Below are 26,846 nucleotides of genomic sequence, written 5' to 3' on the forward strand. Positions count from 1 at the left end.
TACAGGGATACCACATATGTGGGACTTTTTGGGAGCCTAGCTGTGTACGGGACCACAAAAACAAATCCCCACCATCAGAATTTCAAAGGGCGTACATTTTTCATTGCATTTTCTCACTACCTCTAACGGTTTAGGAGGCCCTGAAATGTCAAGATACCACAAAACCCCCCCAAATGACCCCATTTTGGAAAGTAGACACCCCAAGCTGTTTGCTAAGAGGCATGGTGAGTCCATGGAATATTTTATATTTTACCACAAGTTTTGGGAATATTACTATTTTTTTTTTTTATTTTTTTTTTTTACACAACGTTGTCACTAAAAGATAAAATTCTCACACATGACATGGGTATATGTGGAATTACACCCCAAAATACATTCTGCCACTTCTCCTGAGTATGGGGATGCCCCATGTGTGAGACTTTTTGGGAGCCTAGCTGTGTACAGGACCGCGAAAACCAATCAACACTCCCAGGTTTTCTAATGGCGTAAATTGTGCATGTCACCTCTGCACTACCTGTCACAGTTTCGGAGGCCCTAAAATTCCAAGATAGCACAAACCCCCCCCAAATGACCCCATTTTGGAAAGTAGACACCCCAAGCTATTTGCTGAGAGGCATGGTGAGTCCATGGAATATTTTATATTCTGCCACAAGTTCCGGGAAATACATATATATATATATATTTTTTTTTTTTTTTCACAAAGTTGTCAGTAAATGAAATATTGCTCACACATGCCATGGGTATATGTGAAATGACACCCCAAAATACATTCTGCTGCTTCTCCTGAGTACAGGGATACCCCATGTGTGAGACTTTTTTGCAGTCTAGCCGAGTACAGGTCCCCGAAAACCAGTCCCCGCTTTCAGGCTTTCCAAGGGCGTAAATTGTTGATTTCACTCCTGACTACCTATCACAGTTTCGGAGGCCCTAAAATTCCAAGATAGCACAAAACCCCCCCAAATGACCCCATTTTGGAAAGTAGACACCCCAAGCTATTTGCTGAGAGGCATGGTGAGTCCATGGAATATTTTATATTTTGCCACAAGTTCCGGGAAATATATATATATATATATTTTTTTTTTTTTTACACAAAGTTGTCAGTAAATGATATATTGCTCACACATGCCATGGGTATATGTGAACTGACACCCCAAAATACATTCTGCTGCTTCTCCTGAGTATAGGGATACCCCATGTGTGAGACTTTTTTGCAGTCTAGCCGAGTACAGGACCCCGAAAACCAATCATCGCCTTCAGGCTTTCCAAGGGCGTAAATTGTTGATTTCACTCCTGACTACCTATCACAGTTTTGGAGGCCATGAAATGCCAAGACAGCACAACCCCCCCCAAATGACCCCTTTTCGGAAAGTAGACACCCTGAGCTATTTGCAGAGAGGCATGTTGAGTGTTTTGCAGATCTCACTTTTTGTCACAAAGTTTTGGAAATTGAAAAAAGAGGAAAAAAAATGCATTTTCCTGTTTTTTCTTCATTTTCCAAAAAAAATTAGAGCTGCAAAATACTCACCATGCCTCTCAGCAAATAGATTGGAGTGTCTACTTTGCAAAATGGGGTCATTTGGGGGGGGGTTTGTGCAATCTTGGCTTTTTATGGACTTCAAAACTGTGATAGGTAGTAAGGAGTGAGATCAACAATTTACGCCCTTAGAAAGCCTAAAGGTGCGCATTGGTTTTCCGGGTCCTGTACGCGGCTAGACTGGCAAAAAGTCTCACACATGGGGTATCATTGTACTCAGGAGAAGCAGCAGAATGTATTTTGGGGTGTCATTTCACATATACCCATGGCCTGTGTGAGCAATATATCATTTACTGACAACTTTGTGTAAAAAAATAAAAAAAAATAAAAAAAATTTTTTTCCTCGAAACTTGTGGCAAAATATAAACTATTCCATGGACTCACCATACTTCTCAGCCAGTAGCTTGGAGTGTCTACTTTGCAAAATGGGGTCATTTGGGGGTTTTTGTGCCATCTTGAAATTTCAGGGCCTCTGAAACTGTGACAGGTAGTCAGGGGTAAAATCAGCAATTTACGCCATTAGAAAACCTGAAGATGTGGATTGGTTTTCGGGGGCGCGTACACAGCTAGGCTCCCAAAAAGTCTCACACATGTGGTATCCCTGTACTCAGGAGAAGCAAAAGAATGTATTTTGGGGTGTCATTTCACATATTCCCATGGCATGCATGAGCAATATATCATTTAGTGACAACTTTCTGTAAAAAAACAACAAAAAAAAAAAAAATAATAATTTTCCCGAAACTTGTGGCAAAATATAAAATACTCCATGGACTCACCATGCCTCTCAGAAAAAAGCTTTGGGTGTCTACTTTTCAAAAAGGGGTCATTAGGGGGGTGTTTGAACAGTTCCGGCATTTTATACTCAATCTTATCCACACATCACCCACTCTTCTAACCACTTGAAAACCAAGCCTTTTCTGTGCCTTTTTGTTTACATGAAAAAATATTTTTTTTTTACTAGAAAATTACTTTGAACCCCCAAACATTATATATTTTTTTAAAGCAGAGGCCCTATAGAATAAAATGGTGGATGTTGCAAATTTTTTTGTCACACGGTATTTGCGCACAGATTTTCCAAACGCAATTTTTGCGAAAAAAATACATTTTTTTTAATTTATTGCACAAATACACTATATAATTCCAATTTTTTTGGTAAAATTTAAAAGATGATCTTATGCCGAGTTCATAGACACCTAACATGACATGCTTTAAAAATTGCGCATGCCTGCGCAGCGACAAAAACGTATGTACATTTTTGAAAACCTTTAAAAGTCTCTACAGGTTACCACTTTAGACTTACAGAGGAGGTCTACTGCAAGAATTACTGCACTCGATCTGGCGATCGCGGCGATACCTCACATGCATGCTGCAATTGTGGTTTACATATGACACTAGACCACCGCTTGCGTGCGCCATTGCGCGCAAGCACCGGGGGTAAGGGGGGGGGCTCAATTTTTTTTTTTTTTTTTTTTTTTTTTTCTTTTGCTTTTTTATGTTATTTTGACACCTTTCCTTTAATTTTTTTTTTTTTTAAATCATTTTTATTGTTATCATAGTGAATTTAAATATCCCCTATGATAGCAATCTGTAGTGACAGGTACTCTTTTTAAAAAAAATTGGGGTCTTTTAGACTCTAGATCTCTCCTCTGACCTTAACGCATCTGACCACACCAAAATTGGTGTGATAAAATACTTTCCCAATTTCCCAATGGCCCTGTTTATTTCTGGCGAAACAGAAGTCATAAAATGCTCGTAGCCTCCGGCATCTTAGGCCATAGAGATGATTGGAGCCATTCTCATCTCCAATTAGCTCTATGGTTAGATAATTGAACCACCGGCTGCACTCTCGGGTTAACCGGTGGGACAGGAGAGCCAGAGAAAAACCATGGAAGGCTGCGGAAGGCGGCGGTGGGGGGGGGGGAGGCCCCTCCCACTGCATGTAAAAGCAGTCTAGCGGCCAATTACCTGCTAGAATTGCTTTTACATGTAAGCCGACCGCTGGCTGTAAAAAACGATACCAAGATGATGCCTAAATCTGCAGGCATCATCCTGGTATAACCACTCAAAGTCCAGCAACGTACCAGTACATTGCTGGTCCTTGTTTGGCATATAGGTTTTTTTTTTTTTCATGCAGCCTGTGGGCTGAACGGAAAAAAAGAGAACCTATCAGAAATCAGCACAGGAATAATGCGTAGTATTACTCATCATTAACCGCCCAAACAACCACCCACTGAATTTAATGATGGGTATACACGACACTATCCACGTATACCAAAATAGGATTTTAACTGCAGTGCTGAAATCAGAAAATCACCACAGCTGCTATCAGCAAAGGTATCCATATATGCTGAGCGCAAACGCTGTTTGTGTCAGAATATATAAAATCAATGCGTGGTAGCCGACGAGGGACCTGCAAGAGAAACAGGTCACAAAAGAATGAAAAAACAAACAAAGGACATTGAAAAAAAGTATAGTAGGAAGGAGTAGAAGGACATATAAAATGACTGACAACAACAGTTTTTGGATTTTCATCATTAACCGCCCAAACAACCACCCACTGAATTTAATGATGGGTATACACGGCGCTATCCACGTATACCAAAATAGGATTTTAACTGCAGTGCTGAAATCAGAAAATCACCACAGCTGCTATCAGCAAAGGTATCCATATATGCTGAGCGCAAACGCTGTTTGTGTCAGAATATATAAAATCAATGCGTGGTAGCCGACGAGGGACCTGCAAGAGAAACAGGTCACAAAAGAATGAAAAAACAAACAAAGGACATTGAAAAAAAGTATAGTAGGAAGGAGTAGAAGGACATATAAAATTACTGACACCACAACAGTTTTTGGATCCTTTTATTTTTCTTTCTAACTGTTCCTTTACTTCTTGATTTGGGAGGGACTGCGATCATCTGCGATCTTCTCTTCCAGCTTGGGTCTCTCAAAATGTCGATGGACATCCAACATCCTTCGAGACCCTGTGTTTATGTGCCCTACACTGTGTCGTGCTGTACCCTACGCTAATAATCCACTAGTGTATGGTAGCGCTCGAAACATTCCCCGATGCAGAGACCAGGTTGGTCAGGACATTTGGGACAATAATAACGGGTGTCACGCCTAAATCCGCGCTTGCTACAGACACGACATCTTCTTTGGGGCCATCTTTGGGTAGGGGTACTCGGGAGGACATGTGAAAAATGCCTCTCATGCAGCCGGCTCACTGCATCTGGAAGGGGAAGTTGGGCAGGCATGCCTCCTGGGTACAGGTAGGCAAGGATGATCTCTTCCTGGAATTCCCGGAAAGATCCAGTTCGTCCTGACGCCCTGTATAGGACAAAGGCGTTCAGCATAGCCAATTGGTATAGGTAAACAGACACTTTTTTGTACCAGCGTCTGGCTTTACGGGCAACTAAATACGGCGCCAAAAGCTGGTCGTTAAGGTCCACCCCTCCCATGTTAAGGTTATATTCGTGGACACAGAGGGGTTTCTCCACAACGCCAGTTGCCGTAGGAATTTGGATCGTCGTGTCTGGGTGAAGGGAGGACAGAACATAAACATCCCGTGTATCCTTCCACTTCACCGCAAGTAATTTGTCCGTTTTCAAGCAGGCTCTCGCCCCCCGACTAAGACGGGAATCTACAAGCCGTTGGGGGAAGCCCCGGCGATTAGGTCGCACGGTGCCACATGCGCCAATTTGTAAATCAAGAAGGTGACTAAATAGTGGCACGCTTGTATAAAAGTTGTCCACGTACAAATGGTACCCCTTTCCGGATAAGGGTGACACCAAGTCCCAAACGATCTTACCGCTGCTCCCTATGTAGTCTGGGCAGTTGGGGGGCTCCACACAGCTATCTTTTCCCTCATAGACCCGGAAACTAACTGTATAGCCTGTGGCCCTGTCACACAATTTATACAGTTTGACCCCGTACTTGGCACGCTTGCTGGGGAGGTACTGTTTCATAGCAAGGCGGCCAGTAAATTTAATCAGGGACTCGTCAACGCAGACAACTTGTTCGGGGGTAAACAAGGCTGCAAACCGCTGATTGAAGTGGTCTATGAGGGGCCGAATTTTGTGGAGCCGATCGTATGCAGGGTCTCCCCGAGGACGACAGAGTTCATTGTCGCTGAAATGCATAAATCGCAGAATTTGCTCGTATCTCGTCCTGGACATAGAGGCAGAGTACATGCGCATATGGTGAACTGGGCTAGTGGACCAATATAGCCGCAATTCACTCTGTTTAGTTATGCCCATGTGGAGGGAAAGGCCCAGAAAGATCTTAAATTCGGAAACCGTTATAGGTTTCCAGCCGAATTGTCTGGCAAGGTGTGAATTTGGGTTGGCGGCGATGAACTGTTGTGCATACAAATTTGATTGATCCACAATAGATCTGTAAAGATCTTCCGTGAAGAACAGCTCAAAAAAGTTCAGGGGCGTAAAACCAGCTGTCTCCACGTGGATTCCAGGTTGGGCGGTGAATGGGGGAAGTACTGGCGCTGTAGTATCGGTGGGTTGCCAATTAGGAAATGCCAGCGCATCAGGGAGGGCACTATGGGCTCTACGGGCCTGTCTTCGAATACGCGGTGGCTGCGGGCCACTACTTGTGCTAGCCACCGCACCAGCTTCAACTGCACTTAGGGGACTCGCCACGTCACCAGGTCTTACTGCAGTGCTGGTTGTACTAGGTCCAGGTTGTACTAGGCCGCTGGCGCTTGCCAGGTCGCCAGAAGGATGAGCGGCACTAGTACCCACACTCTGCTCCATACGAGCACCCTGCGATTCCTGCATCACAACAACTTCAGAATGGGGTCGGGTACGCCTGGGTCTAACAGGGACCCATCTGTCGTCGGAGCTATCTGTCAGGGAGCTGCTGCCGTCATCAGGTTCATATACTGACACTAATTCGGTCATTGTAGCTTCCCCTTCGCTATCAGATGACTCGGTCAGCATATAACTGAGAAGCTCTTCATCCCTGTACGAACGTTTGGTCATTTTGGCAACTAAATTTACTCGTACAGTGATGCGACTCACAGGTAATAAAAGCACCTGGTTGTCGAAGACTATTTCAAGCGCTACAAAAAAAACTGCTAATGCTAGCAGGGATCAGGCCTCACTCTGCTAACACAGCGGTTTTGTGTCTTGTGTTTTTTTGCAAGTGACAGTAATCTATTGATTACTACACTTGCCTGGGTGAAAGGGTTAAACGCAGGTGCTGGCCGGAATCAGTACTGATCGTGCAAACACCGCGTTTTGGGAACCCTAAACTATGGGGGCGCTAGTATAGTTCTGATCAGATCAGATATTGATCTGTTCAAACACTATACTAGAAATGGAAGTGTAGGTGCGTGTGTGCGTGCGTGCGTGCGTGTGTGGCAATCAAGGGGTTACTTCTAAACTATGCGCTGGGGATCTGGGGGGGGTGGCGGGGACCCTAAACCTCCTTTGGGAAAGAAACTAGCTAGCTAGCGCAACCTCAAGTCACAATGACACCAATACAAAATACAGTAAAAACAGTATATTATGTGTGTATTAGTGCTAATGTGACAGAGGGTGTAGGGGTTAACGGGATGTGATCAGGGGGGGATCAGGGGTTTAAATCTTTATTGGAAGGGACTGGCGGGTATCCTAAGGATAAAAGGAACGGTGGCAAGCGCTAAACCTGGTCACAAGTCACACTTATACGGGTATATAGAAAATGCTATATACTGTATACAGTGTGCGTTGTGGCAGGGGGTGTAGGGGTGATCAGGAGGGGATCAGGGGATTAAATCTTTATTGGGCGGGTGGGGGGGACCCTAAACCTGCTTGGGACACAAACTTAGTCGCCTGCGCTAATTCTGATCACAATGACACTAATACAAAAATACAAAAACACAGTATATTACGTTTGTATTAGTGCTGATGTGACAGAGGGTGTAGGGGTTAACTAGCGGTGATCAGGGGGGGATCAGGTGGGATCAGGGGCTTAAATCTTTATTAGGGGGGGGTGGCGGGTAATTCAAGTGGAAAAAGGGGGGTCGCAAGCGCTAGACCTGACCACAAATCACACTTATACGGGTATATAGCAAAATGCTATATACTGTATACGGTGTGTGTTATGGCAGGGGGTGTAGGGGTGATCAGGGGGGGGTCAGGGGCTTAAATCTTTATTGGGCGGGTGGCGGGGACCCTAAACCTTCTTGGGACAGAAACTTAGTCGCCTGCGCTAATTCTGATCACAATGACACTAATACAAAAATACAATAACACCGTATATTGCGTTTGTATTAGTGCTGATGTGACAGAGGGTGTAGGGGTTAACGGCGGTGATCAGGGGGGGTTCAGGGGGGATCAGTGGGTTAAATCTTTATTAGGGGGGGGTGGGGGGTAATTTGAGTGGAAAAGGGGGGGTCGCAAGGGCTACACCTGTTCACAAATCACACTTATACAGGTATATAGGTATATGCTATATGCTGTATATAGTGTGTGTTGTGTCAGGTGCTGTAGGGGTTAATTGGGGGGGCGATCGGGGGTGAAATGTGCCTATCTAACTGTGTGTGGGTGTGCTTGGTGCAGTACTCACAGTAAGATGTGCTCTCCTCTCACGCTGGATCCAAAAAGACCGTTGTGGGGGGAGGGCACATCTCCTCTAAGCCTGTGTTTACATTTCACAGGCTTAGAGGATGATCTGATTGGGCAGGACCGATCAACAGGTCCAGACCAAAAATGATTGGCCTGGACCTGATGACTGATCGGTTCTGAACCCAATCGAGTCATCATCGGCGGCGGGGACGCGCGGGAGCGCGCACAGGGCCGGCAAATTGTGCTGACGTAGGCCTACGTCAGTTTGCCTGGCCGGGGCTGAGTGCCGACGTAGATCGTCGTGCGCCGGTCGTAAAGTGGTTAACTGACCCTTCTGCATCCCACTGACTACATTCCTGGGGGACACAATTCCATGCCATCCACTGAGGACATTTGCACTCCTGGAAACACAAGAACACTTTTGTTCAAAATGTATTCTGTACTTCTGTACAACATAACATTCCTGGGAGCAACCACATACCAATAGGCTAGGGTTGTTTGGCTTAAATTGATGGGTACTGCTATAGGTGATTTTACTTTAAGCCATTGTTGGTTGGTTTTTGTGGTACACAAGGTACAATGTCTGGTACATAATCAATTAAAAATCTCCCACATGTGTTATCCCCATACTTGGGACGAATAGCAGAATGTGTTTTGGGGTATAGTTCTAAGAATACCCATACTGTGTGTGAGATTTTTGTGTAAAAAAATACATTTTCATTTTCTTTCCACATTTTCCAAAAATGAAATTGTCAGATGACTCATACGTCTAGGTGTTTACCCTCTAAAATGTGATAATTATTTGGTTATTTCTAGTGCCCTGGCACTCCAGGGCCTCCCTGCATGGCATAGGTAGTCAGCAAATGATAACCCTAATGTATGCCCCTTGAAAGCCCTTTCAAGGTGCTTCTTGGATTTTGGGTCCCTCTATGCAGCTTGTCTCAAAATGTGGTATCCACATATCAAAAAGAAATTACTATAGCATATACAATTGCTAAAAAATCCATATTTACAAGTCAGGCTATGAGAATCTTCTGCAAAAAAAAAAAATGTTATTTTCGGCGAGATATTCCCTAAAGGTTAAATACTTCTAAAGGGATGTAGACATTGCAACTTTTCTCATCAGAACACTGAAAGTACATTGGTCGATTATAACGAATTAGCCACTCCCATTCAGAGTCAGTGCTTCACAGCAGAGACAAGTAGGAATTTGCAACACCTATTAAAATACTTGCAATGTACATTGATTATCCAAAGGGGATTGTTTTTTTTTTTTTTTCACAACAGAAGTGGATTTACTTTTTATTGTTATGTTTAGGGGACTGTTTGAGGTAATAGTTCATTTTAAGATGTGATTGTGATATATTTTGTTTTTCATAAGATACTTCTATTTTTTTCTGTGATAAAACCACTTTTACACTATAATCCCTGCTGCAAAAATTAGGTCATAGCTAAATTAACCACTTAAGCCCCGGAGGATTTGGCTGCTCAAAGACCAGAGCCTATTTTGCAATTCGGCACTGCGTGATTTTAACGGACAATTGCGCGGTCGTGCGACGCTGTACCCAAATGAAATTGACATCCTTTTTTTCTCCACAAACAGAGCTTTCTTTTGGTGGTATTTGATCGATTTTTATTTTTTGCACTATAAACAAAAAAAGAGGGTACATTTTGAAAAAATAACAATATTTTTCACATTTTTTTATATGAAATTCTCCCCCCAAAAAATGTAAAAATCTAAAATTAATTTTTTTGGTAAAAAAAAATCACAATAAGCTTATTTTGATTGGTTTGCGCAAAAGTTATTGCGTTTACTAACTACGGGAAAGATTTATGTCATTTTTATTGTTTTTTTTTTTAACTAGTAATGGCGGCGATTTTTTTTGCGGGACTGCGACATTGCTGCGGACAGATTGGACCCCTGACTAACATTTTTGACACTTTTGGGGGTACCAGTGACATTACTGCAGTAATCAGTGCTATACATATGCACGGTTACTGTAAAAATGACACTGGCAGGGAAGGGGTTAACTTTATTAGTGATCAAGGGGTTAAGTGTGTCCCTAGGGGCATGATTCTAACTGTAAAGGGGCGGGGCTTGTGATGTAACAACAGAGATCTACGATCCTACATAGCAGGATCGTATGATCTCTGTTCTTACATCAGGGAGAATGACAGGCGGCTTTGTTTACATCAGCCACCAGCCTTTCCCCCTCTCCAGTGGGAGATCACAGGGATGTGCGGGAACGAGCGGGGGCGGAAGCGCGCCTCCGGTGGCGCGCGCTCGCTCCCTAGAGGCTTCTGGGCGAGCGACGTAGCCCTACGTTGGTTTGCCCAGGAGAGCCAGACTGCCGCAGTAAATAATCGTGCAGCAGTCGGCAAGTGGTTAAAGCTCTGAGACTAAAAAAGATGTAAGATGCACTTTGTTGTACATTAACATTAGGAAATCATTTTTTTAACCTAATTTTGGTCATTTGCCTTTTTTGCCCAATTAATTCCATTGTTAATGAATTTTTCAAAATAGAGATATGTGGCAAAGAGTTAAGTAATGTTATTGAATCACTAGTATATGCTCTTTCCGTTTCTTTTTTCTAGTCTGAAATTCTTTTTTTGCATATTTTAGAGAGAAAGGGCACATTTATGGAGAGCAGTAAAAACAAATCAGAATATCCTTCTGGATTAGGAGAACAGAAAAGTAAAGAATGTCCAGGGGAAACATCAAAAGCCTGGATAAGATCAAATTTTTTTCAAAGTACTGTAAAGTGTCTAAAATATCAACAACATAAAGGGGCACAAAGCCCTTAAATCCTCCCTGTCCTGTTAAAATCCAACATGATAAAAATTCTCCATATTTTTGAAAAAATGTCAGCTTATTGCCTAAAATAGGCCATTATAAGTTGCACAGGTAGAAATGCAGTTTCAAAAGTAGTTTGTGCTCAAATTGTATATGATAAATATATGTTAGAAAGATATACAGTATATATATATATATATATATATATATATATATACACACTGTGAATATATATATATATATATATATATATATATATATATATATATATATATATATAGACAGATATAGATATACACTGTGAATATATATATATATAGATATAGATATAGATAGATATAGATATACACTGTGAATATATATGGGAGAGTTGGACCATGGACCACTGTGCAAAGCCTTCTCCAGCACATCCCAAAGATTCTCAATGGGGTTATGTTCTGGACTCTGTGGTGGCCAATCTATGTGTGAAAATGATGTCTCATGCTCCCTGAACCACTCTTTCACAATTTAAGCCAGTTGAATCCTGGCATTGTCCTCTTGGAATATGCCCATGCCATCAGGGAAGAAAAAAATCCATTGATGGAATAACCTGTTCATTCAATATATTCAGGTAGTCAAATGGAAAAAAGGGGGGACATGATCTGGAGTGTAAAAAATGACTAGACCTCCATCCCTAGTAAACATGTAGAGAAAGGAATGGTAGTAATGGGACTTTAAATGAGGTAAATAATTAGTAGATATCAAAGTAATATGGAATATCGGAATATTAAATCGTTTATTAGATATTTCATAGTGGGCACATACACATAAAAATAGACATACACAAATCAAGAGTTAGACATGGCGTATACAAATTCCTATAAATATATTTTTCACACTAATAAATAAATAAATAAATTCATCAATAAATTATATACATGAACTACATATGGTCAGTCTCCAAATGGTATGTCTACATATCTAATAGGCTCTACGCGTTTCGTGGCTCTCCGTCCACTCATCAGGAGCTAATTATAAATGTAATCTGTAGTTGTAGACTAATATTAGAATACAACAATTTCAAATGCATGTAGGGAATACAAAAAATTGCTCCAATACAAATATAAGATTCAGCTACTTACTATGGTATCCCAAACACTCTGAGAGAAAGCAAAGCCACCCTGACAGCAACTGTCTCACCCGGGGCTGAGGTGGGTATTGGCCAAGGTCAAAACAGAGGGAGGAAGAGGTGGAGGGGTAACTGGAATGGCCCCAAAAAGGGGGCAAACAGGGACACAACACCGATATGGAGAAATTGTGAGAACACATCGTGACCAAAGATTCTGAAAAATTTTTTTGGAAAAAAACATATTTACTCTATAATAGTCATAATTAATATGTGATGATATATTAAAATATATAATCAAGTGAAAGAAAAGATGTGGTCATATATGTTCAGCCAAACCAGAGGGTATACCACAGTGTAAAAGGAATATAAATAGATGAACCAAAGTGTATCGGGTGAAAATAAGGTAAGTAAGAGGTGCAAAAATATTGATGAAACAAAATAGACCTGAAAATAAAGATAAAATATATTGAATCATAGCGAGTGCCCACACGTGAGAATACATGTGATAAATATAGGAAGAGTATCATAGAAAATCTTACCGAGGACTGAGTAAGGTGGTGAAAAGAAATGTGGCGATGAAAAACTGATGAACACCAACCCACAAAGAGAAGCAGAAAGTAGAGCAGATGGCGCCCTAGCCCCTCAACTAAAACGCTCCACTGACCAAGGCGGAATCCCGCCAGCGCCATGTGGACGCAAATAAATAGGTTGGGGAGGAATGATCTCATATCCGGCACCCTGCGCCAGAGACGAGACACACCAACTCAACCAAGGCATCAGAGGAGTGGAAAGGGTTGCCCCGACAATGCGATACAGATGGATCGCGGGAGGGGCAACTAAACATGGCACAGATGCAACATGTGACTACGCCCCACCCACATCCCAAATAATTACAGAGACGGGGCAGGGGAGGGTGTGTCAGAATGTGCATATTCAGGTAGTCAATCAACCTCATTCTTTGGGCACATGCAGTAACTATCCAACAGGATAGTTACTGCATACTTAGTTTAGTTAGTTGCTTAGTTAATTCCAGATGGCAACTTTTATTTTGGCCAGGCAGTGTGTGTATATATACATATATATATCTGTTTTTAATTTAATTTAATTTATTTATTTTCATGTTGTTTAACCACCTCCCACCCGGCCACTGTACATATACGGCCGGGTGGGAGTCTCGTCCTTCTGATCGGACGTTCCTGAATGTCCTGCAGAAGGAGCGAGATTGCGCCGCCGCGGGCACGCGCAGTTGCGCGATATCAATGTGCCTGTGTCCCTCCGACACATAGCAACAAGTTTTGGCAGGAGGGCCCTCTGATTGGCCCTCCTGATCACATGACGGCTGTGTCCAATCACAGCCGTCATGTAATGTAAATACAGCCGTTGTAACGGCTTTGATCTCTTCTCTTCTCCTCACACAGATCCTGTCAGTGAGGAGAAGAAGAGACGATCTGCGCTGCAGCCAGGGGATCAGTGAGTTTGAAGCATTTTTTTTTGCTAATTACTCACTGATCACGGGGGTGGGGGGGGGTCTGTACTGGTAATCAGAACATTGATTACCAGTGCAGACCCTGGGGGGTGCCACTAGAGTCACCAGGGATGCCCACCCATGACCACAAGGAATTTCCACCTATGACCACCAGGGATGGCAATCAGAGCTCAGGGAGGCTGCCAGTGGTGCCCTCCCTATCAGTGTTGCCCACCATTGCCATCTTTCAGTGCTGCCCACCAGTGCCCATCATTGCCATCTATCAGTGCTGCCCACCAGTGCCCATTATTGCCCACCAGTGCTGCCTATCAGTGCCCATCAGTGCCGATCAGTTCCGCCTATCAGTGCCACATATCAGTGCCACATATCAGTGCTGCATATCAGTGCTGTCTATCAGTGCCCATCAGTGCCACCCCATCAGTGCCACCCGATCAGTGCCTCCTCATCAGTGCTTGTCAGTGCAGCCTCATCAGTGCTCATCAGTTTAGGAAAAAAACATATTTATTTACAAAATTTTATAACATAAACAAAAAAACTTTTTTTTTTCAAACTTTTCGGTCTTTTTTTATTTGTGCACCAAAAAAGAAAAAACCCTGCAGTGATCAAATACCCCCAAAAGAAAGCTCTATTTGTGGGGAAAAAAAATGACATAAATTTGGTTTAGGTACAGTGTTGCATGACCGCGCAATTGTCATTCAAAATGCAACAGCGCTAAAAGCTGAAAATTGGCCTGGGCGGGAAGGGGGTGTAGCTGTCCTATATTGAAGTGGTTAAACTAACAGTTTAGTTAGAGGTTTTCTTTTTCTTTTTTTTTTTTGCTGCCAAGTTAGTTGTTAGTCAGCACTTTGGTAAAAGTGTGCTCCCTACTGCTGTACTGCTTTGCATTTTGCCATGCCCATGCGTACCTTTCTACTTTTGACTAGTTTTAGACTGATTTCAGAGGCTGCCATTGTTTATTTTTTGTATTTGGTGTAGGCATATATTGGAAGCTTTCAGCTGCCTTGTAATCATGATGTCTGGGCTTCTGGTGTGTTGCTGTAAGAGAGCAACTCCAAGTGAGCCTGCTCTTAGCTTATGAACTGCCTAAATATGCCCCATAGTTGGAGACTCAGATAGTTTTGAGTTACTCTACAGTGGTGCATTGGCAAGGCTGTATGGCTTCAACATTTATTTGCAAATGTAGGCAACAAATGCCTCTCTTTTAAACCTGAGACAGTTTATTTTGAATTTTTCACAGGCTAGCTTGAATTTGTGCTCAGAAACCCCAATAAATTGCTTGGAAGGGGTCAGCCCCAAGTGAGCCTGCTCCTAGATTGTGCGCTGCTCATGCATGTCCCATACTTGGGGACTCAGATAGTTTTGAGTTAAGGACAACACTGTACAGTGGTGCCATAAAGTGATTGTAAAGCTTAAACATTTTTTACCCTAATGCATTCCCTGCATTAAGGTAAAAAATGTTCAGGTTTCAGCATCTCCCCTAACCCCCCCTTTTACTTACCTGAGCCCTCATTCGATCCAGCGCTGTGCATGTTAGCAGCTCTTCTGTCCCCTCACTTCTGAGTCTCACTGGCTTTGCTTGGGCATCAGGAGCCATTGGCTCCCAGTACTGTCAATCAAAGCCAGTGACGAGGAAATGGGGGGCAGGGCTACATCCTGCTGTCCGTGTCAATGGATGCAGCAGCGGGGCTCGGGTGCGAGCATGCAAGAGTGCCCCCATGGGAAGCAGCTTACCATGGGGGTACTGGGCAGAGGGGAGGGGCCAGGAGCGACGGCGGGAGACCTGGAAAGAGAAGGTTCATGGCCGCTCTGTGCAATTCTATTGCACAGAGCAGGTAAGTATAGACATGTTTGTTTTTAAATGAAATGTACCTTTACAATCACTTTAATGTGGTTATCTGGCTTCAATATGTACTTAGAAACAGCCCCTGTTTTTAACCTGAGTAGTTAAGACAGTTTAATTAGGTTTTGCACTGACTAGCTTCAATGTGTGCTGAGGGAACCCTTTGTATTGCATTGCAAATGTCCTATAAATTATTTTAAATCTATGCAGCTCATTCCCACTAAAGTGTAAATGAAGCAATGACAATGATTTTGTGACACGATGACTTTCCCTGAAAATATATGAGTCAGTTATTTTATTTTATTAATAATAGTTGCTCTGTGCTTTGTTGCTCAGCTTCTAAATTCCGCAAACTTAGTAAATGTTTTGTAATGGTATCTATTAGTGGGTAGAAAAATTATTTATTGATATTTAAAGCGCAACTCCATTTTTGTTGAGAAAAAAAAACATTCCCCTCTGGGTGATGTATGTAATTTGCAAGGATTATAACAACCTTTGTTGCAGATTCCTTCCTTTTTTTTATTCTGAAGAAATCCCTGTTTGTTCATCTGTGCCTCTGTGCTGAGTGGGTCTAATGGGAGTGATTTCATAATTATCAGTCAGCTGTGCCGATGCAGGGCACTAATTAGCAAAGCTGCAGGGCCTGCATCCCTTGACGTGTTCCTATTGGAAGTATCTCACCAAAAATGACATTTTTGTTGCAGGGGATGCCAGAAATCTCAGTTGTATCTTAGGCAGACTTGCTGGAAAAAATCGGTGAGCCAATCACACAAGCAGGAAATTATGTTTTTGGGGAGGGTTCAGTACAAATTCTGTGTACAGAACAACTCCAGGTAGCCATATTGCATTGCATTTTCAGAAAATTACAGTGGCTGCAGACTGAAAAGGAAAGGTAGTTTTTATTAACATTCAATTACAATATGATTTGTGTTGTAATTTTATACGCTATAATATTTTTTCTTTATTACTTTTTTTTTCATTAACATTCAATTACAATATGATTTGTGTCGCAATTGTATACGCTATATCATTTTTTCTTTATTACTTTTTTTTCATGAAAGTAGAGTTACCCTTGACCACTTGCCGACCGACCACCAGCTTTTTACTGCGGCAGGGCAGCTCAGCTGCGTCCAGTCACGTAGTACTACGTGACTGTAATGCATGTGGTTTCGGCGGCGCGTGCCGCCGGAGCCGCACTCCCGCTGTGTTTAGACACAGTGGGAGGTGAGCCACGGGAGGAGAGGCATCGATCACTGCCTTCCTCCCACGATCATCCGGGAAACAGAGAGAAGACCTGCCTGCTTATGTAAACAAAGTAGGCAGATCTTCTCTTAGACAGGCAGGGACAGATCAGCAGTTTCAGCTAAGCTTAAACTGCGATCTGTCTGTGCCTGTCACGGAACGCCCACACACAGTCAGTAAGCACAGAGGCATACATTTAACCCCTTTGATCACCCCCAGTATTAACCCCTTCCCTGCCAGTGTCATTTATACAGTAACAGTGCATATTATTTAGCACTGATTACTGTATTAGTGTCACTGTTCCCCAAAAAGTATCAAAAATGTCAGTAAGGGGTTCGATCTGTTCCGCTGCAATGTCGCAGTCCCGCTAAAAATTGCAGATCACGGCCATTACTAATAAATAAATAAATAAAAAGTGGGATTTTTTTAACCAAAAATATGTAGCAGAATACCAATTGGCCTAAACTGATAAAAAAATTAAATTTTTAAATTTTTTTTTTTATTGGGGATGTTTTATAGCAGAAAGAAAAAAATATGGCGTTTTTTTTTTCAAAAATGTCGCTCTTTTTTTGTGTATAGCGCAAAATCTAAAAACCGCAGAGGTGATCAAATACCACCAAGAGAAATCTCTATTTGTGGGAAAAAAAGGACATCAATTTTATTTGGGTACAGCGTCGCACGGCCGCACAATTTTCCGTTAAAGTAACGCAGTGCCGAATCGCAAAAAATGGCCTGGTCATTAAGGTGGCAAATCCTTCCGGGGCTGAAGTGGTTAAAGACAATCTGTCACCTACCAAAGACCAAAGTTTTGAATTTGGACATAGTAGCATATGTTACCTTGGTTGGTGTGTTAGTTCCTAACCTATTACATTATTCACACATGGCATGCAGCAAAGCTGAATAATTCTCTGTGATGCTCAGGCAAGTGTGTTGACAGGTTCAACTCTATGTAGTTTCTGTGCAGCTGAAAAGCTGTTCTATTGCAAGCTGGTTAGAGATTAAAGTAAAAATTGGAAACATGGCTTACATTTTACTGTCAGTTACTCGGCAGGCAGCAATGGCAGAAAGAGTTTAAAAGTTAAAGTGATCTTTGTTTTGACTTAGTCTGTACTACAACACTTTGACCTTGCCTCAGTGTTCACTTTGATTTTGTCATGTTTTCTATTACATTTATGAAAATGCCCGTAATTTGTGTTTTTAGCAAAAGAAGAAAAGCAATTACTTCCAAATTCCTTGAATTTTGTAGAAGTCTGAATGAGCTTATATAATAGCAACATTTGCCCTGACAAACCTAGAGAGCGATCAGAGGACCACCTTTTCCATGGTGGAGAACTGAGTCTTACAGGAGCAGCTAAGGTTAGTAGTATACATTGCTCCCATGGGTTTGGTTCACCTTGTGCTCTTTGTATGTTACTAGGTTGATTTACTAAAGGAGTACAGAAAGTTCACTTTGCAAAATGAATGTTCAGCTTAATGGATAAGAAGAATTTGTGCTCATATCAATCGTACAGTTATGTTCAAGAAAAACATGTTTGTTCTCAACCTAACTATGTTAGTCAGCAAATACAGTGACTTGTGAAAGTATTCGGCCCCCTTGAACTTTTCAACCTTTTGCCACATTTCAGGCTTCAAACATAAAGATATAAAACTGTTTTTTTTTTTGTGAAGAATCAACAACAAGTGGGACACAATCATGAAGTGGAAGGAAATTTATTGGATATTTCAAACTTTGTTAACAAATAAAAAAATGAAAAATTGGGCGTGCAAAATTATTCAGCCCCTTTACTTTCAGTGCAGCAAACTCTCTCCAGAAGTTAAGTGAGGATCTCTGAATGATCCAATGTTGACCTAAATGACTAATGATGATAAATAGAATACACCTGTGTGTAATCAAGTCTCCGTATAAATTCACCTGCACTGTGATAGTCTCAGAGGTCCGTTTAAAGCCCAGAAAGCATCATGAAGAACAAGGGAACAAGGAACACACCAGGCAGGTCCGAGATACTGTTGTGGAGAAGTTTAAAGCCGGATTTGGATACAAAAAGATTTCCCAAGCTTTAAACATCCCAAGGAGCACTGTGCAAGCGATAATATTGAAATGGAAGGAGTATCAGACCACTGCAAATCTACGAAGACCTGGCCGTCCCTCTAAACTTTCAGCTCATACAAGGAGAAGACTGATCAGAGATGCAGCCAAGAGGCCCATGATCACTCTGGATAAACTGCAGAGATCTACAGCTGAGGTGGGAGACTCTGTCCATAGGACAACAATCAGTCGTATACTGCACAAATCTGGCCTTTATGGAAGAGTGGCAAGAAGAAAGCCATTTCTTAAAGATATCCATAAAAAGTGTTGTTTAAAGTTTGCCACAAGCCACCTGGGAGACACACCACGCATGTGGAAGAAGGTGCTCTGGTCAGATAAAACCAAAATCAAACTTTTTGGCAACAATGCAAAATGTTATGTTTGGCGTAAAAGCAACACAGTTCATCACCCTGAACACACCATCCCCACTGTCAAATATGGCGGTGGCAGCATCATGGTTTTGGCCTGCTTTTCTTCAGCAGGGACAGGGAAGATGGTTAAAATTGATGGGAAGATGGATGGAGCCAAATACAGGACCATTCTGGAAGAAAACCTGATGGAGTCTGCAAAAGACCTGAGACTGGGACGGAGATTTGTCTTCCAACAAGACAATGATCCAAAACATAAGGCAAAATCTACAATGGAATGGTTCACAAATAAACATATTCAGGTTTTAGAATGACCAAGTCAAAGTCCAGAACTGAATCCAATCGAGAATCTGTGGAAAGAACTGAAAACTGCTGTTCACAAACGCTCTCCATCCAACCTCACTGAGCTTGAGCTGTTTTGCAAGGAGGGGCAAAAATGTCAGTCTTTCGATGTGCAAAACTGATAGAGACATACCCCAAGCGACTTACAGCTGTAATCGCAGCAAAAGGTGGCGCTACAAAGTATTAACTTAAGGGGGCTGAATAATTTTGCACGCCCAATTTTTCAGTTTTTCATTTGTTAAAAAAGTTTGAAATATCCAATACATTTCGTTCCACTTCATGATTGTGTCCCACTTGTTGTTGATTCTTCACAAAAAATTACAGTTTTATATCTTTATGTTTGAAGCCTGAATACTTTCGCAAGGCACTGTACCAAATGCAATTTGAACATCAGCACCTGAGCTCCTCCCCTATGCATTTCGTCCACGTAGACGTCTTCAGGGTAAATGTCTAGAGTCTAGCTCAAGATCCCATGTTTCACTTCAGAGATAATCTTAATCTGGGTTTCGTGTATTTTCAGATTTTAGAGTGCACCTCACAGGATCTCTAGAATGGCAATAAAAATGCACATCCTTAAACAAGGGGTGTGTGTCATCACATTTGAAAGGCAGGCTTGTAATGGATTGGTGGCTGTGGGACACCTTAGTGTACTGATATTTTTTTCACATTAGGCCTTCTGTATGTAAGAGGAAGGAAGATGCCTGGGGTGGGTGTTCCATTATCACAAGCAGGTGCATTCTAGAATCCTCAGATTAATGACATAAGGAGGTACAGTGCAGTTTCTCACTACATCTATGCCTGGTGAAAGTCTGAAGCACGGAACAGGTAAGCTATGCTCCCGTATTGTAACGCTCCTGCGTTTTTGTAGTAGGCTGGATTTGCAGCTGCAGAATCTCCACTCAGTAGTCATGTAGAGATGTGTTGAATAACCAGATCCAACTCTCCAGACTCATCACTGTGGGCCCGTCAGCTTCAGCATACAGATATACACACTCAATAAGATGTTCCTGGAGTGATAGGATGTATATGATAGTATGAAGATGATGTGCTGAAGGGACAGGTGTGAACAGTGACAGAGATGGCAAGCACTTGATAGAAATGTTCAGGAGAGTATTAGATGGTATTAGGTAGAATGCAGATAGGTTAGTAATCGAGTATGGTAACAGGTGGTAAGGACAGCAGATGACAAATACAGGATAGACTAACCCAGTGCAAGGATAGATGGTAGTAGACTCAAGAGCTATCAATCTATGTAACAGTGCAGATGATAGAATTAGTATGCATAGATAGTAACAGTCCTTAATGTGCAGAGGTAGATAGTGTAAGTAAGGTTATGGAGGATTCCCCTGTGGGGTACTTATCACTAGTAAGGTTAGTAGTAGAAGGGTCCAGTAGTGAGGGAGTGATCCAGTAGCGAGATACAGGGATCAGTAGCGAGGTTCCGGTCTGTTCCAAGTAAAAGAGAATAGCTGGAGGTTCCGGCAGCAAGACAAGCTTGTAAGCATGTGGACACACAGGCAGGTTGAACGAACAACGTGAGAGAGAACGCCGGCGGTTGAAATAGCCGCTCTGCGGCGCTCGGCGATGACGTCATCCGTCTTAAAGGTGTATGCGTACCACCTAATTAGAAAGGTGGGACGCATATTGAAAGAAAATGGAAAATAAGGGTACCAGAGGTACCAGAATCTTACAGTACCCCCCCCTTAAGGCCGGCTCCGGAAGGCCTATAGCACTGGTTTCTCCGGGTATTTCGAGTGAAACCTTCGTATAAGCCTAGGTGCGTGAACATCAGAGGTATCCAACCAGGTGTCGTCTTGGGGTCCATAGTTCTTCCATCTTATGAGATACTGGAGTCTTCCTCTGTGGATACGAGAATCCAAAATCTCCTTAATCTCATATTCTTCTCCGCCTTCAACTTGTACTGGAGGTGGAGGCAAGATGGTAGGCCTTATTCCTTGGTTAGGAACATGGGATTTCAGTAGCGACACATGGAAGATGGGATGGATCTTGAGATCTGCTGGTAAGGTGAGCTGTACTGCAGCTTTTCCAATAAGTTTCTTAATTGGGAAGGGTCCCAGAAATAAAGGTCCAAGCTTTTTGCTAGGGATCTTTAATCTTAAATTTCTTGTCGATAGCCAAACGAGGTCCCCAATAGCATACTGAGGAGAAGGTCTTCTACGTAGGTCGTAGTACCTTTTTTGTTGGCTATGGGCGTGTGAGATAGTGGTATTAAGTAAACCCAGAGAGTCCTTTATTTGGGTAAGATAGTCTGAGGCTACTGGGTTACTTGATGGTAGGATGCGTGGTGGAAGAAGTGTGGGATGAAACCCATAGTTCAAGTAGAACGGACTTTGCTTAGTAGTACTGTGGGTTGCGTTGTTATAAGCGAATTCCGCCAGAGGGAGAAGGTCCACCCAATCATCCTGTAGGTATGATGTGTAGCAACGCAGATGGGTGGTAGGGAGAAGTGAGCTTTCGCTCAATCCGTAATATTTGACAAAGAGCTTGCCAAAATTTAGAGATGAACTGTGAACCACGGTTGGATAAAAGAGTCTTTGGAATTCCGTGTAACTTGAACACATGTTTCATCAGTAGTTCCGCTATTTGTTTAGATGAAGGTAGTCTACGGATAGCGATGAAATGTGCCATCTTTGTCAGGTGGTCCACTGACACTAGAATGGTATTAAATCCTTTAGAAGGTGGTAGTTCTACTATAAAGTCTAAGGACACAACTTCCCATGGAACCTGGGGTATTGGTAGACTGCAGAGTAGACCAGATGGTTTTTTAGTGTCAATTTTGGACCTTGCACAGATGTCACATGAAGATACAAATTTTTGTACAGACGTCTTCATATCAGGCCACCAAAACTGCCTAGTAAGCAAATTAAGGGTTTTCGTCATACCCATATGTCCTGCCATGGGCACATCATGTGATAACTCCAAGATCTTGGTGCGCATATTAGGGGGTATGTAGAGTTTGTCGTTGTAATAGAGGAAGCCTTCTGCATCAGTACTTAGTTGTGGTGGAGGTGAATCCAATCCTATACTGTGCAAAATCTCTTCCTTCAGGGAACGAACAACCCCAATAATACGTTCATAGGGTATTATAGGAATAGAAGGGATTTCAGCGCAGTTATCTTCGGATAATCGTGATAGCGCATCCGCTTTTTTATTTTTGTCTGCAGGCGTATAGGTCACTAAGAAGTTGAATCTTAGGAAGAATAATGACCATCGTACCTGCCAGTGGGAGAGAGTTTTGTTAGTCTGGAGGTATTGAAGGTTTTTATGATCTGTATATATGAGTATTGGTAACCGGGTACCCTCAAGTAGATGTCGCCAATTCTCCAGTGCCAGTTTTATGGCAAGCAACTCCTTTTCACCCACTGGGTAATTCACCTCTGGGCTGCTTAATGATTTTGAAAAGAAAGCAACTGGGTGGAGTGGTGAAGTATTTGTTGGTCGTTGGGAGAGAACTGCTCCTACTGCCATATTTGACGCATCTACCTCCAGAATATATTGGAGGGATGGGTCTGGATGGCGTAGTATGGGAGCAGAAGTAAAGCTTGATTTTAACAAGCAGAAAGCTCGATTTGCTTCTTCTGACCATTTGAATGGTTTCTTTATACTTGTCAGTTGTGTGAGAGGTCTCACAATGGCAGAAAAGTTCTTGATGAACTTCCTATAGAAGTTTGAAAATCCAAGGAATCGCTGTAATGCCTTACGAGTTGTTGGTATAGGCCAGTCCAGAGTACAGGATATCTTGCTCATATCCATCTTAATTCCGGTTTTGGATATGATGTATCCTAGGAATAATATTTCTTCTTTATGAAATAGGCATTTTTTTAATTTCACGTATAGATTGTGTGCGAGTAATCTGGATAACACAAGTCTTACATGTTTTATATGTTCAGAGAGAGATCGAGAATAGATAAGTATATCGTCCAGATAAACTACAACACAGACATCAAGTAAGTCTCTAAAGATGTCGTTTATGAACCTTTGGAAAGCTGCGGGAGCATTACACAACCCGAATGGCATCACAAGATATTCGAATAATCCGTATCTGGTTCTGAATGCAGTTTTCCACTCATCACCGTCACTGATTCGGATTAGGTTGTATGCCCCTTTCAGGTCTCATTTAGAGAAGTAAGTAGCCCCACGCACTTGTTCAATGAGTTCAGGGATGAGCGGTAAAGGATAGCGATCCTTTATTGTAATCGTATTTAATTGCCTATAATTGATAATAGGCCTAAGACTTGAATCCTTATTGCGGACAAAGAAAAGTCCTGCAGCTGTGGAAGAAGTAGAGGGTTTGATGAACCCTTTTGTCAAATTCTCATCCAAGTATTCCTTGAGATGAGAAAGTTCATCCTGTGAAAGCGGATAAACATGACCGAAAGGCAATTTGCTGTTAGGGAGTAGATCGATAGTGCAATCATAATCCCTATGGGGAGGCAACACTTGAGCATTTTTTTCAAGGAATACTTCGGACAGGTCCTGATAGCATAGTGGTGCAATCTCATCTGACACCACAGACAGGATCTTTCCATAAGATGGGAGGTTACACGTAATCTCGTAATAGTGAGAAGGGAAAGACAAAGTCCGTCTTTTCCAATCTATGATTGGATGATGTGTGTGTAACCAGGGGAGTCCCAAAATAATAGAAAAATGGGGTGAAGATAGTATATCAAAAGTGGTGGTCTCCATATGAGACTCGTTAGCAGTGACAAGGAGTGCTTGTGTCTGGTTGGTGTTTGGACCAGAAGATAGTGGAATACCGTTAATGAAACTAACAGAAACAGGTTTAGGTTTTGAAATAATAGGTATTTTATTTAAGGTAACAAAACATGTATCAATATAGTTTCCACAAGATCCGGTGTCGATCATAGCCTTGGTGGTAATCCTAGTCTGGTCCCACTGCAATGTCAAATGAACAAAGAGATAGGGGTTAGAAAAAGAAGTCGTTAATCCTCCTAGCAAGACATGTGAACACTCACCCTCTTTTTTGCGGACAAGGGGACAGACGCTTATCAAATGATCCGGGGATGCGCAGTACATGCAGAGGTTTCTGGATCTTCTTCTGGCTCGTTCAGTAGTTGATAAAGGTGGGCGTATGGTTCCTACCTCCATGGGAGTAGGGTCAACGGCCGAAATCCGAGAAGGACTAGACAATGGCATTCCCATTTTCTCAGCCTTTCTTTCACGCAGTCGCCTGTCGATGTTGATACTGAGTTGTATTAAGGCATCCAAGGTGCCAGGTAAATCCGCTCGGGCGAGCTCGTCTTTAACAGCTTCTGACAACCCGAGTCTGAATTGAGTTCGCAGAGATGTATCATTCCACCCTGAATCAAGGGTCCATCTTTTGAACTCAGCTACAAAGTCTTCTACAGGTCTCCTTCCTTGTTTTAAAGCCCTCAATTGAATATCAGCAGTACTCTGCCTGTTGGGGTCATCATATAAACTAGCGAGTTCCGCTAGGAATAAAGAATAGGAGTTGAGAAGCTGATCATTTTTCTCAAAAAGAGAGTCTGCCCAGGCCCGTGGATCACCCGTTAAGTATGAGATAACGGTACAGACTTTAATTTGATCAGTAGGGTATGTACGAGGTTTTAACAAAAAAAGCAATTGACATGCGTTTTTGAATTCACTAAATTTTTTCCGATCACCTGTAAACACTAGAGGAGGGTTTATTTTAGGTTCAGGGGGTTGAGCAGCAGTAAGCCGTGAGAGACGGGTTACCTGCTGTGTCAGAGTCTGATTTTCTTCTTTTACTTCAGTAAGAGCAAGTATTAATGTATTTACTTGTTGTGTTAATTGTGTCACTTGAGTGGGTAATTCTGCTGAATCCATTTTTTTTAGGTTCGTTCAATCTGTTTTGTAGTAGGCTGGATTTGCAGCTGCAGAATCTCCACTCAGTAGTCATGTAGAGATGTGTTGAATAACCAGATCCAACTCTCCAGACTCATCACTGTGGGCCTGTCAGCTTCAGCATACAGATATACACACTCAATAAGATGTTCCTGGAGTGATAGGATGTATATGATAGTATGAAGATGATGTGCTGAAGGGACAGGTGTGAACAGTGACAGAGATGGCAAGCACTTGATAGAAATGTTCAGGAGAGTATTAGATGGCATTAGGTAGAATGCAGATAGGTTAGTAATCGAGTATGGTAACAGGTGGTAAGGACAGCAGATGACAAATACAGGATAGACTAACCCAGTGCAAGGATAGATGGTAGTAGACTCAAGAGCTATCAATCTATGTAACAGTGCAGATGATAGAATTAGTATGCATAGATAGTAACAGTCCTTAATGTGCAGAGGTAGATAGTGTAAGTAAGGTTATGGAGGATTCCCCTGTGGGGTACTTATCACTAGTAAGGTTAGTAGTAGAAGGGTCCAGTAGTGAGGGAGTGATCCAGTAGCGAGATACAGGGATCAGTAGCAAAGTTTCGGTCTGTTCCAAGTAAAAGAGAATAGCTGGAGGTTCCGGCAGCAAGACAAGCTTGTAAGCATGTGGACACACAGGCAGGTTGAACGAACAACGTGGAAATTTCCAAAATGGAAAATAAGGGTACCAGAGGTACCAGAATCTTACACGTATGCCTCTCAAATTCCAGTTTTCAATTTACACTGGAGTGTGGCTTTAATTGTATCCATCTGCTTGCACATTTGAAAGCCACGCTAACATTTACTAGTGCACTTCAGGCAGATGAATGGGTGAATAAGAATCCTTTACATTGACTTTTTCATTGGAGGTGTACTGTATATAGACCCATGCTTAGTGTAATGCACTTAATAAATTGCACTTTTTAAATGGAAAGGTGATAGATTAAAATGTTTAGCACCCTGATGAATATTTAATAAGCCCCATAGTGCAAATAAGTGCCTAATAAATAATTAATTTTAATCTCATTATAGATGTTTCATAATGGGATAATTTAATTAAATGAAAGACAATGGGTTTTGAGCGGTCGAAAGATACTGCTGTTTCTATATTTGGCTAATGGTTTGAACACACCATCCTGAAGAAGGTTAATTCACAAGGGTGTATGCATTATTTAACAAATTCCTAGGAGATAAAAGACCTAACAGATCAATGAAGACTTGTGCTGCACTCATGCAGCTTACCAAGCATGTTTTAGCTAACTGGAATATTACGAAATAAGAATTGCAATTGGGATATATTACAGCATGCTATTATAGGGAAATTATTGTTTACAGATTTGTTTATAGTAAAAAGAATAAATATATTTTTGTGGGTCAGGATTTTGAAACTGGAATTTTTAATGAAAGCAGAATGTGCTGTATATATGATACTATTATATTGATAGCTGTGTCATGTGGGACCCATTAATAAGCCTTTAGAATCAGCCGAGTTTGGTGTGTACACAGACACTTAGCTCAGAGTAGGTACTAAAGGTATTGATGGTAGAAAATTTATATTTTGCTGGCAATCTAATGTATATGTTAATATTAGC

The sequence above is a fragment of the Pelophylax lessonae genome (genome assembly GCF_965119305.1).
Source record: "Pelophylax lessonae genome assembly, chromosome: 5".
Taxonomy (NCBI): domain Eukaryota; kingdom Metazoa; phylum Chordata; class Amphibia; order Anura; family Ranidae; genus Pelophylax; species Pelophylax lessonae.